At 36.3% G+C, this 10,999-nt stretch overlaps 1 pseudogene; it reads left to right on the top strand.

Annotated features, from left to right (window-relative positions):
- Positions 1-655: 655 nt before the first annotated feature.
- Positions 656-7,638, top strand: LOC139786727 (vacuolar protein sorting-associated protein VTA1 homolog; annotated as a pseudogene).
- Positions 7,639-10,999: the final 3,361 nt, after the last annotated feature.

The following is a 10,999-nucleotide window of genomic DNA, read 5'->3' on the forward strand; positions in this document are numbered from 1 at the left end:
TTTCCCATAATGTCTTATAATTTACTCCTCTATTCAACGATCTTATAATTTAATAACCATAAAATTGGATTAATTCAACTTATCGTATCGTATATACATACGTTAAAGAAAGAGAATATCACATTGTGCAGCAATGAAATACCTATTAAATTGTTTTCTCCTTAAAAATCTTGAACGCCAATTACAAACGGACGGAGTAAAGTAAATAGAAACTTCACCGCAACGACAAATTGCATTTGAAATCTCACCTGACCTAGATATCGAACCTTTAAATACGAAAGCCTGAGAGCTAAAAAGGCGTAATTAGAATTCATGTAGGCGATCGTGTATGCGAAAACGTATTCTCGAATGAGAATTCACCGGAGCGCGGGCAATAAATAACTGGCATGGCGGATGAAGGGATTGATTGAAGTTAATTTAAACGTCGTCCGCCACCAGCGCGATTCGTTCCGATTGACGTGGACTCGAATGGGCAGCCTTAATTTATATGGAAAAGAACATAGGGGCGTATGCCCGATATTTTCCTCCATCCATAGGTTCTTTGCCAGATCGAGGGAGTCGGTCTTCGCTCACGAAGAATTTCCTCGAGTGAAATTTTTTCATAATTTTTTAGTACATTACAGCGGACCATGGTTTTTAACAGTTATCAAGAGACACGGTAGTGTCTCGCGCCAAGTATACGCGGAGCGAGGCCGACCGTGACTCTTTTACGCGACGCGACGGGTTGCGAGTACTCGAGATGTTGAGATCTCGATAACGAGTGAACGGATCAAGTTCTAAGTAGGCTTGATCGATAGCTTAGGGTCGAATTAGGGGGGGGGTTACTCTTATAATATTTCCGTTATGTGCCCTACGAGCGGAGATATTACGATGCAAAGTCTGAAATGGTAAATTTTAATTAAGATACGTCGTCGTCGTCCTACGGTTGCTTTTTTCCTCGATAGATGGCATTTGAGAACATGTCGAGCGTTCCCCCGGGGCCCCTCCATGACAGTGTTGCTACACTGAAAAGAGACAGCATATATACGCGTACTCGCGTATACGTGTGCGCTCGCCGCTCAGTGCGTTCGCGCGGACAGCGCGCTGTCAGGCTGCGGTCCAGTTGACGCTACAAATGCTTCGGAGCATTCTTCTTCTCCTTATTTCTTCATTAAAAGAGAAGATGGACCGCAGCTTCAGTCAGTTATATTATTATATAACCTAGAAATAATGACAGTCGTGACCGTCGCCGCGTGATAGTATATATATATATAATATATATATATATATATATAGTGACGTTGAGTGTGTTAATAAGAATAAGAAGTCGACTGATATACAGGCCAATACTTCATTCTTCGTGCATAGAGATAGAGATTAGTGTGGATATATCGGAGAAGCAGTCTATCAAGAAAAGATAAAATTTCTTAACGGTGTATCTTTGACTCTTGAAATATTCCAATGGCACTGGCAGGACCCGATTTGCCGCAAGTTCCGAATCCTTTGAAATCTATACAGAAATATTTAACAGTCGCGTCGAAGTACGACCAGCGAGATAACGTTGTCAGTTATTGGTGTAAGTACATATATTATTATTTTATACATCGGTAATGACACGGTGAAAAAATGTATTTTCTATTTTTTCTAACTAAGAGAGACAAAGAGTTAATTAAAATTTACGTACAAAAAACAGGTCGCCTGTATGCTCTTCAAACTGAATTGAAATTGTCTACCAAGACATCGGCGGAGACTAATTTTCTACTAAAGTTGATGCACTGGTTGGAAGCAACGAAGAAAGAACTGCATGACAACGAAGCTATTACTAACGATGTGGCCGCTCAATCGCATTTAGAAAATTGGGCCCTAAAGCTCTTTTTATATGCCGATAAGAACGATAGGGCTGCAAATTTTTCCAAGTGTACTACAGAGCTTTTATACCGCTCAGATATTGTACGAAGTGTTGACGTTGAGCGTGGAAGCGGCACAAAATCGGAAGTACGTTCAATGGAAAGCAGCTTATCTCAACAATTGTTTCACAAATGGAGAAACTCCGGTGCCAGGGCCAATAAAAGAAGCAGATGATCATAGTACTCACAAAGCTGAGGAAGATGACGTAAGTATAAATAAATGCATATTTATAATATGTTTATTTTATTTTAATATAATATATACATTAAAAATATTTTAGATATGTTCTTCAGATATTTCCGCCCCTCCGGATACTACTGGCATTGTTGCTGGCCCTTCAAATACCGCCACTGTTGCCGGCCCTTTGCGTACCGCTACTGCTGCCGGATCTTCGCGTACCGCTACTGCTGCCGGCTCTTCGAGTACTGCTGCTGCTGCCGGCCCTTCGAGTGCTGCTGCTGCAGCCAATCCTTCTAGTATCTCCACTGCTGCCGGCCCTTCGAGTACCTCTGTTTCTGTCGGCCCTTTGAGTATTGTCGCTGCTGCTGGCCTGCTGATTCGGGTAAATTACACATATACATAATTGATTATATTTACATATGTATAATTGATGTTATATTTATATTTATTATATTAATGACTTACTTTTTTATTTTAGAACGAAGAGGAAGGGGCACGAAATTTTTTCAAGAATGTACTACAGAGCTTTTATACGTTCAGATATTGTACGATGTGTTGACGCTGTTTGGAGAATTGAGCGTGGGAGCGGCACAAAATCGGAAGTACGCTCAATGGAAAGCAGCTTATCTCAACAATTGTTTCACAAATGGAGAAACTCCGGTGCCAGGGCCAATGAAAGAAGCAGATGATGATAGTACTTCTATTAATGCGTCGAATGACAACGATGGTAAATATTGGGTGCTTATCCTCACAAATTTGTCAAATTCTAATGAACATTTTATGACCATCAGATGAGCCTGAATCAAATGTAAATCCTGGAAATCCTAAGGATAATACTTTGCTAGACATTCCGTCTGTTCCTGCAAATCTCCCAACTACAAGAACGCAGTGGTTTGAATCAGAAGATGATGAGTATAAAACAGAAAGTAAGTCCTGTAATGTAAATTGATATATTCGCAAATGAGATAAAATGAATAAGTCTGGGAACACAAAAATGTGAAAAATAATCATTTTATTTCGAACACAATACAATTTTGTAGGTGGTGCCAAGTTGACGGTTGAACAAATTAGCAAGGTTCAAAAAATGATCAAATGGGCAAGCAGTGCATTGGATTATGATGATGTAGCTACTTCTGTAATGAATCTTCGGAAAGCTCTGCATCTTTTAACTACTGGTCAAGAATCCGCATAGATGAAATGGATAGAAAATGCGTTCAGTAATGTCTTACTTATAATTAATTATGTTGAATTTGATGCTTGTATCGCGCCCAGTAAAAGATATTTTACTAATATTTCACAACTCTTGGGTACAAATAATAGAAGATGAATAAGAGGCATGGTTACAATTAGCTAGTCAAATCAACCTCTGCATATGGTGCACTTAAATAAAAATAGAAATTGTTGCAGTATTTTCCAGATTGTAACTATTGTTGTCCAAGATGAAAGATGTATAGTTAGAGTTTTATTATATTTATTGAAACTACTTTAAGAGTATTAATATTCATTTTAATAAAAGCTTTAGCATCGCTATTTTGTTTTCTTATTATTAATAAGACATTTTTGCGAGAAATCATTGTTATATTACTAAATAAATAATGAAAAATGAACATTTAAATGGTACAAATTAGTTATTTTGGAATTGAATATAATTGCTTTTACAAGCTTTAGGATTTAATAATCATGGCATTGATATATGATTGTCTTAACTGTTATATAAATAGAGAGAGATAATTTCTTTGACCCAGAGAATATCATCGTTTCCTTCCTTCCTACATATTACAAAGTTTTTGTATTGCACATCGAATCTTTATATATAAAAAGAATCCAGAAATATATCAAGAGACACGGTAGTGTCTCGCGCCAAGTACACACGAAGCGAAACGCATTGTGATGACTCTTTTGCGCGAACGCACGAGTTTTACGATTTTAGATCCACACACACTTTTTGTATTGTAAAACCGGTTTTAGTTTTTCACTGGATCTAACGAATTGTCATAACTATAAACGTAAAACGTAAATATAAGCTGAAGAACCAATCAGTATATTGCTTTAACTTTATGTATTCTAGAAGACGATAGAAATGATAATACAGTTGGCCATAAGCAGAAGTAAGTACGATTTCAACCGGTGACAATCTTAAGCATCGTCTACAATGGCAGCAGGAGTATACATACAGTAAGACGTAAGCAGTAATAATATAACTTATTGACTAATGGGATTTTTACAATTCAAGAATAATTGACTGTGGTTGGTCAATAGCTTACTGCTTAAGTCTTGCTGCATACTCCTGCTGCCATTGTAGACGACGCTTTAGTGCTGGTCTACAACCTTACTTTAAAAAAAATTTAAGCTCTAAGCCGTAAGAAATTGACCAATCACAATAGAATGTGAAGAGAATATTCGACCGTGATTGGTCAATTTCTTACGACGTAGAGCTTAAATACCCTTTAAAGCAAGGTTGTAGACCAGCACTTATCTTACTTACTTCTGTTTACGGCTCATTTCTATCGTCTTCTAGAATACATAAAGTTAAAGCAATAACAATATACTGATTGGTTCTTCAGCTTATATGTTTACGTTTTATGTTTATTTATGGTTATTATGGCAATTCGTGTGCGAAAGTCTTTAGGCCGGTATTCATAGTCGCTTTTTATTTTAAGACCGTCTTAAGTAATGTCTTAAGATGCTAATACGGCTTTGTGATTGGTTAATGACATCTTAAGATTGTAATTACTTAAGACGGTCGTAAATATAAGATCTGACTATGAATACCGGCCTTAGATCCAGTGAAGAACTAAAGGCAAGAACCAATCATATTACAGAATTACTGAGCGCTCACTGGTCTGTTTTGTCTGCTGAACGCGCCCAATGTTACCATTTTACCAATGTTACCATCTTATAAAATGTTTCTGATCAACCAATCAATCTATGCACCACAAAAGCGAAGGCGCCACAACACAAAAATTGCGTTTCGCAATTGTTGATGCCGTTGGGTGTAGATGGTTGTTTTGTTGCTGTTAGTCGTGTCGTGATTAGTTATTTTATAATAATCGTGGAATCCAGCCCGGATCGAGTTCGCGAAGGAAGCAGAGAGACACGTAAGTGCTTAAGTCTATTGTAGTTGAAGTTACCGCGTATGACAGCAGTTTTTCCATATATCGTTGACTCTTTCAGTTAACGACGGTGACTATATACAGGCTGTGATCAAGATTGATCGTACTTTGACGGAAAATATCTCCAGAGTTCTTTATCCTAACGATAATTTCTTCGAGGGCAAAGAGCTTAGGTTGAAGCAGAGACAAATGTAAGAGTTTCCGCACAAGACTTGTGTGATAGCGTAGCATGGTTATAACGTAACATGGGTCAACGCACAAGAAACGTATCGGTTACGGCGTTATATGCTTATAATAAATGCCTCGGATCGAGATTGATTCTCTCATGCAGTCTCACGTATAACGCCGTAACCGATACGTTTCTTATGCGTTGACACTGCACGTTACGTTACGCTACGTTACTATACGAGAGTCTTGTGCAAAGGCTCTAAGTCGTAAAAGACTATGTATGTACCACGCGGTCATTAATGCCTTCGCACCTGAATCTGAGATTTCTATAGTGCATGTAACGTGCACTATAGAATTGCACTATCTCAGATGAAAAGGCATTAACGACCGCGTACAATAGCTTGTCACGACTTTCGTTTTTCTCTGTTATTTAGTCATTGTTGCTCATCGTATCGTCGCTCGTCGCATCGTCGCTTGTCGCTCGTCGCATCGTCGCAACATCGCTCGTCGCATCGCTGGAAACATGATTTCTGGAAACGTCTCGAAAACGATTCACGAAGCTGAAGAAGATGACGTAAGTTTAAATGCATATATATTTATAACATGTTTATTTTATTTAATTTTTAATTTTATTAATATATACATTAAAAATATTTTTTTAGATTGATATGGCAGACATGGAACTTTTGTTTCAAGATTCCTCAGACATGTCCGTCCCTCCGGTCACTACTGGCTGTTCAAATACCGCAACTGTTGCCGGTCCTTCGCGTACCGCTACTGCTGCTGGCTCTTCGAGTACTGCTGCTGCTGCCGGCCCTTCGAGTTTCGTCGCTGTTGCCGGCCCTTCGAGTGCTGCCGCTGTAGCCAATCCTATTATCCCTGCTGGTGCCGGCCCTTCGAGTGCTGCTGCTGCAGCAGCCAATCCTTCTAGTATCCCTGCTGTTGCCGGTCCTTCGAGTATCCCCACCGCTGCCGGCCCTTCGAGTATCGCCGCTGTTGCCGGCCCTTCGAGTATCGCCGCTGCTGCCGGCCGTTCGAGTATCGCCGCTGCTGCCGGCCCTTCGAGTAACGCCGCTGCTGCTGGCCTCGCTGATTTAGGTAAATTACACATATATAATTGATTATATTTACACATGTATAATTAACGTTATATTTATATTTATTTATATTGATAACTTACTTTTTTTATTATAGCACGAAGAGGAAGGGGCACAAAAGCCGGGAAAAATCGAAAAGCAAGAACCTTCTTTCAGTTTCTATTTAATATGAGTGATACATACAGTAGGCATTATTACGGAAGAGGAAGAGGAAGAGGAAGAGGAGATGTAGGAAGAGGAAGAGGCAGAGGACAAAGGCAAGGAAATTAAGTAGGCAGCATATACATACAAGGTACTTATATGCAAGATATACACTGAAAAAAAAAATTAGATTCAAGAAAATATTTATTCAGATAGTAAAAAAACTCATAAACTATTTTTATTGCTTATCCCCGCAGGGTTTGCAAGTCGCTTTTATAAGGGACGTTACCCAAACCTTTACACTACTACCCTTTCTCCTCTCACTTTAACCCTTTGGACCAACGGCTTAACGTCTCTAATATAATCACATATTTATTTAGATTTAAGTAAAGATATCTAATTCTACATAAATATGTGACTTTATTAAGTAAATAAACCATTGGTACTATCTGAATAAATATTTTCTTGGATCTAAATTCAAAAACTTATTGTGACACACGCAACTTTTCTATTTCAGATTGGAGAACTGCTCGTATCGATACTTCTTCGCAGTATCTTCCCATATTATTTCCGCTTTACTTCCGCTGCGAGGCACATATATTTTGATCCGTCTTCGCACCTTTATGATAATGTCTATTCGTATCCGCGCGGTTCGATCCAAGTTTTATTTTATTACGGTTCAGAGCGCTAAAAATAATTTGAGTTTTTTTTAGTACGTTTTAGTTTTAGTACGTTAGTACGTTGAGTTTTTTTTAGTAGATTTTATGTAATTGAGGCGGTCTACACAAATGTGAGAGGATTACTTTGTAATCGAAAGAAGTATAAGCTCGAAAGCTTCGTTTATAGATCAAATGAATTGATTTAGAGAAATGGAAAACCACGCGCTTCCCATTCTTTTTTTGTAGATCTTTTTCATTCTACGTTTTATGCGCAACTCCAATTCCCAGGTGTAATTGTATTAATAAACTTATGACACTCATTATCTTTAGTTTATATGCTGTTTGTACGGATTCGTGTAAGTTTTATAATAAAAAAAAACTATAAAAAAACAACATGGTCTCGTGTGTAAAGTTTATTTAGAAAATAAGATAGAAAATAAGACGTATATGAAATTAAGAAAATAATAAATAATCATAATATGTGCATAGTTATTCATAATAATAAAATGTTATTTCATCCTAATTAGTTATTTTATCCTAATTTATTATAGTTCGTAGATATGTCAATGTGTGGTTGCACGTGTAAATGTGTATTAAAAAGCATTAATTTTCCATGTCATGTTTATGATGACCATCAAAAATAGAGTCAGATAGCTGTATTATCGATTCGGTAAAGTTTTATGCTGTAGGAGGTCACTGATATTATCGACTGATTGATATGTCTGATGATTCATAAACAGTGCATTGAGAGACTCTTTGTGATACAGTGCATTGATCCGCTTTCTCAGTACAAATTGTAATGCGCTCGACGTTGCTTGACTTCGGTAATTGAACGGGACTAGCGGCGTCGCGGCGATCCTCTGGCACATACGTACACAGAGTAAGTTATAGTATTATATTGTTACATGCACATATTGTAATTATTCTTCTTATATTACACGCACGCACACGCGCGCGCGCGCGCGCGGATACATACACACACACACACACACACACACACACACACACACACACACACACATTTGCGTCTCTGCGATATGTAACAGGCAATATGAGCATCGAGCTCCGTTGTCTATTTGGCTTGTTCGTTCGTTTCGTGTTTTATTGTAACCTGCAAAGATATAAGTTAGAAAATTTCATTTTAATAATAAGTGTTAGAATGGAGTAATTATTGTATTATATTGTTACATGCACATAATTATTCTTATATTACACGCACGCACACGCGCGCGCACACGCACACACACACACACACACACACACACACACACACACACACACACACATTTGCGTCTCTGCGATATGTGACAGGCAATATGAGCATCGAGCTCCGTTGTCTATTTGGCTTGTTCGTTCGTTTCGTGTTTTATCGTAACCTGCAAAGATATTAATAAGTTATAAAATTTCATTTTAATAATAAGTGTTAGAATGGAGTAAAGCAATTGCTATATGGGACCAGAAGTGGTACTGCTTGCGTTCATGCGATTGGCTGCTTACGACTAATGTAAAACGACCTTTAAGGATTTTAAAAATATTGATTTTGCAACATTTTATATGATACATATATATTATATGATTATAACATTTGTATCATATAACGTTTTATATGATTATTCACGAAATTAGCAATAACAAAATAAATTTTGGTAAATATGTTGTATAATAACGGCATCCTCTCAGATTTCTTTGAAACTTTCAAATATTTGAAAAATGTTTTGGGATAAAAATTTAAAGGATCACAATTAAAACAGATAACAGTGCTTTTGGTTAAAGCCTCGGTTAAAGCAGAGAATACTCTGCATTTATGCTTTCTACTATTCTCTGCTTTAACAAAGATTATAGTTTTAAAATTTATAATTGAATGAAGTTGTAAATAACATATGATCTAATAATAAGAAGCAAAATATATATCCATAATTATTATTTCTTTATACTTATCGACATCGTGATATTTTAAGTATTAATTATAAACAAACAAAATGAGCGACAATTTTCTTTCCGAGAATCTTTTTTTACCCAAAATACACAAAAATGCTGTTATATTACATATTTACCTACATTTGTATTGAATTATCAAATAAGTAATTAGTCGCAAACAATTATTAATTACGTAAAAATTAATAATATTTTCAAATCCCTCAAACAAAATTAGTCTATCTGTAATAGTTTAAAAGATATACGCAAAAAAAGATCTATATACTACTGATATAAGAGTAAAGTATCAGTCAGTTAAAATACAGAAAGCGAAATAATTCTTGTCTTAAAATGTTTTTCGATTAATGTGTTCTGGAAATATGCACAATGAAATTTTCGTGCTCATCCCCTTCGACTGACCCAAACGTGAGCACCCCATACGTATGTACAAGAGTAAAGTATCAGTTAAAATACAGATAGCGAATTGGTTTTAGTCTTAAAATGTTCCTCAATTTATGTGCTCCCGAAATATGCATAATGAGATTTTTGTGCTCATCCCCTTCAGCCGATCGAACGTGAGCACCCCATACGTACAAGAGTAAAGTACTAGTTAAAATACAGATAGCGAATTGGTTTTAATCTTAAAATGTTGCTCAATTTATGTGCTTTTAAAATACGCACAATGAGATTTCCGTGCTCATGCCGTTCGGGCAATCCAAACGTGAGTACCTCATACGTACAAGAGTAAAGTACCAGTTAAAATACAGATAGCAAATTGGTTTTAGTCTTAAAATGTTCTTCAATTTATGTGCTTTCGAAATGTACAGAGTAAGATTTTTGTGCTCATCTCCTTCGGTCGACAAACCTTTCTGAAAGTGAGCACCACTATATACTTACAAGTGTAAAGTGCTTACTAACATAACGATTCGTTTCTAGCCTATTGATTATAAGCTGAAAATTTATGTGCTTTTAAAATATTCTTGATTGGATTTTGACGAGATTATTGTATAAATATAATGGCTATTCGAAATAAATCATAAGACAATTATATTATTAAAGTGTTAGTATTTATAGTGTGATATATATTATGGAATATTGTATCTTTATAAAATTAGAGGTTGTTATAAATGTAAATAGATATGTCCTTTAATATGTAATATGTTTATTGCGTTTTATGTTGTACATAATAAGTATAGCTTGAAGTTTTATGAGATTAATGAGTATTATAAACATAAATGTTTCCTTTATGTATGTGAACATAGTTTTGTCCATGTCATCATGCTCATCCTCGTCCACGCCCACGACCGCGTCTGAAGGAGATGAGCACAAAAATCTTATTCTGTACATTTTGAAAGCACATAAATTGAGCAACATTTTAAGACTAAAACCAATTTGCTATCTATATTTTAACTGGTACTACTTTACTCTTGTAAGTTGGTTGGTGTTCACTTACAGGAAGGTTTGTCGGCCGAAGGAAATGAGCAAAAAAATTTCATTGTGCATATTTTGAAAGCACATAAATTGAGGAATATTTTAAGACTAAAACCAATTTGTTATCTGTATTTTAACTGACACTTTACTTTTGTACGTATGGGATGCTCGCGTTCGGGTCAGTCGAAGGGGATAAGTACGAAAATTTCATTGTGCATATTTTGAGAATACATTAATCGAGGAACATTTTAAGACAAGAATTATTTCGCTTTCTGTATTTTAACTGATATATCTTTTAAACAATTAGAGATAGACTAATTTTATTTGAGGCATTTGGATACGTAATTTTAATGAGTGGGGGTACTAGCTTACGTTAAGCCAGCACCTCCACTTTTAATTGCAATTTCCC

This window comes from Temnothorax nylanderi, unplaced genomic scaffold, assembly GCF_030848795.1.
Source record: "Temnothorax nylanderi isolate EJ_2023f unplaced genomic scaffold, tnyl_v1.0 TNYL_tig1128_pilon, whole genome shotgun sequence".
NCBI classification, from domain to species: Eukaryota; Metazoa; Arthropoda; class Insecta; order Hymenoptera; family Formicidae; genus Temnothorax; species Temnothorax nylanderi.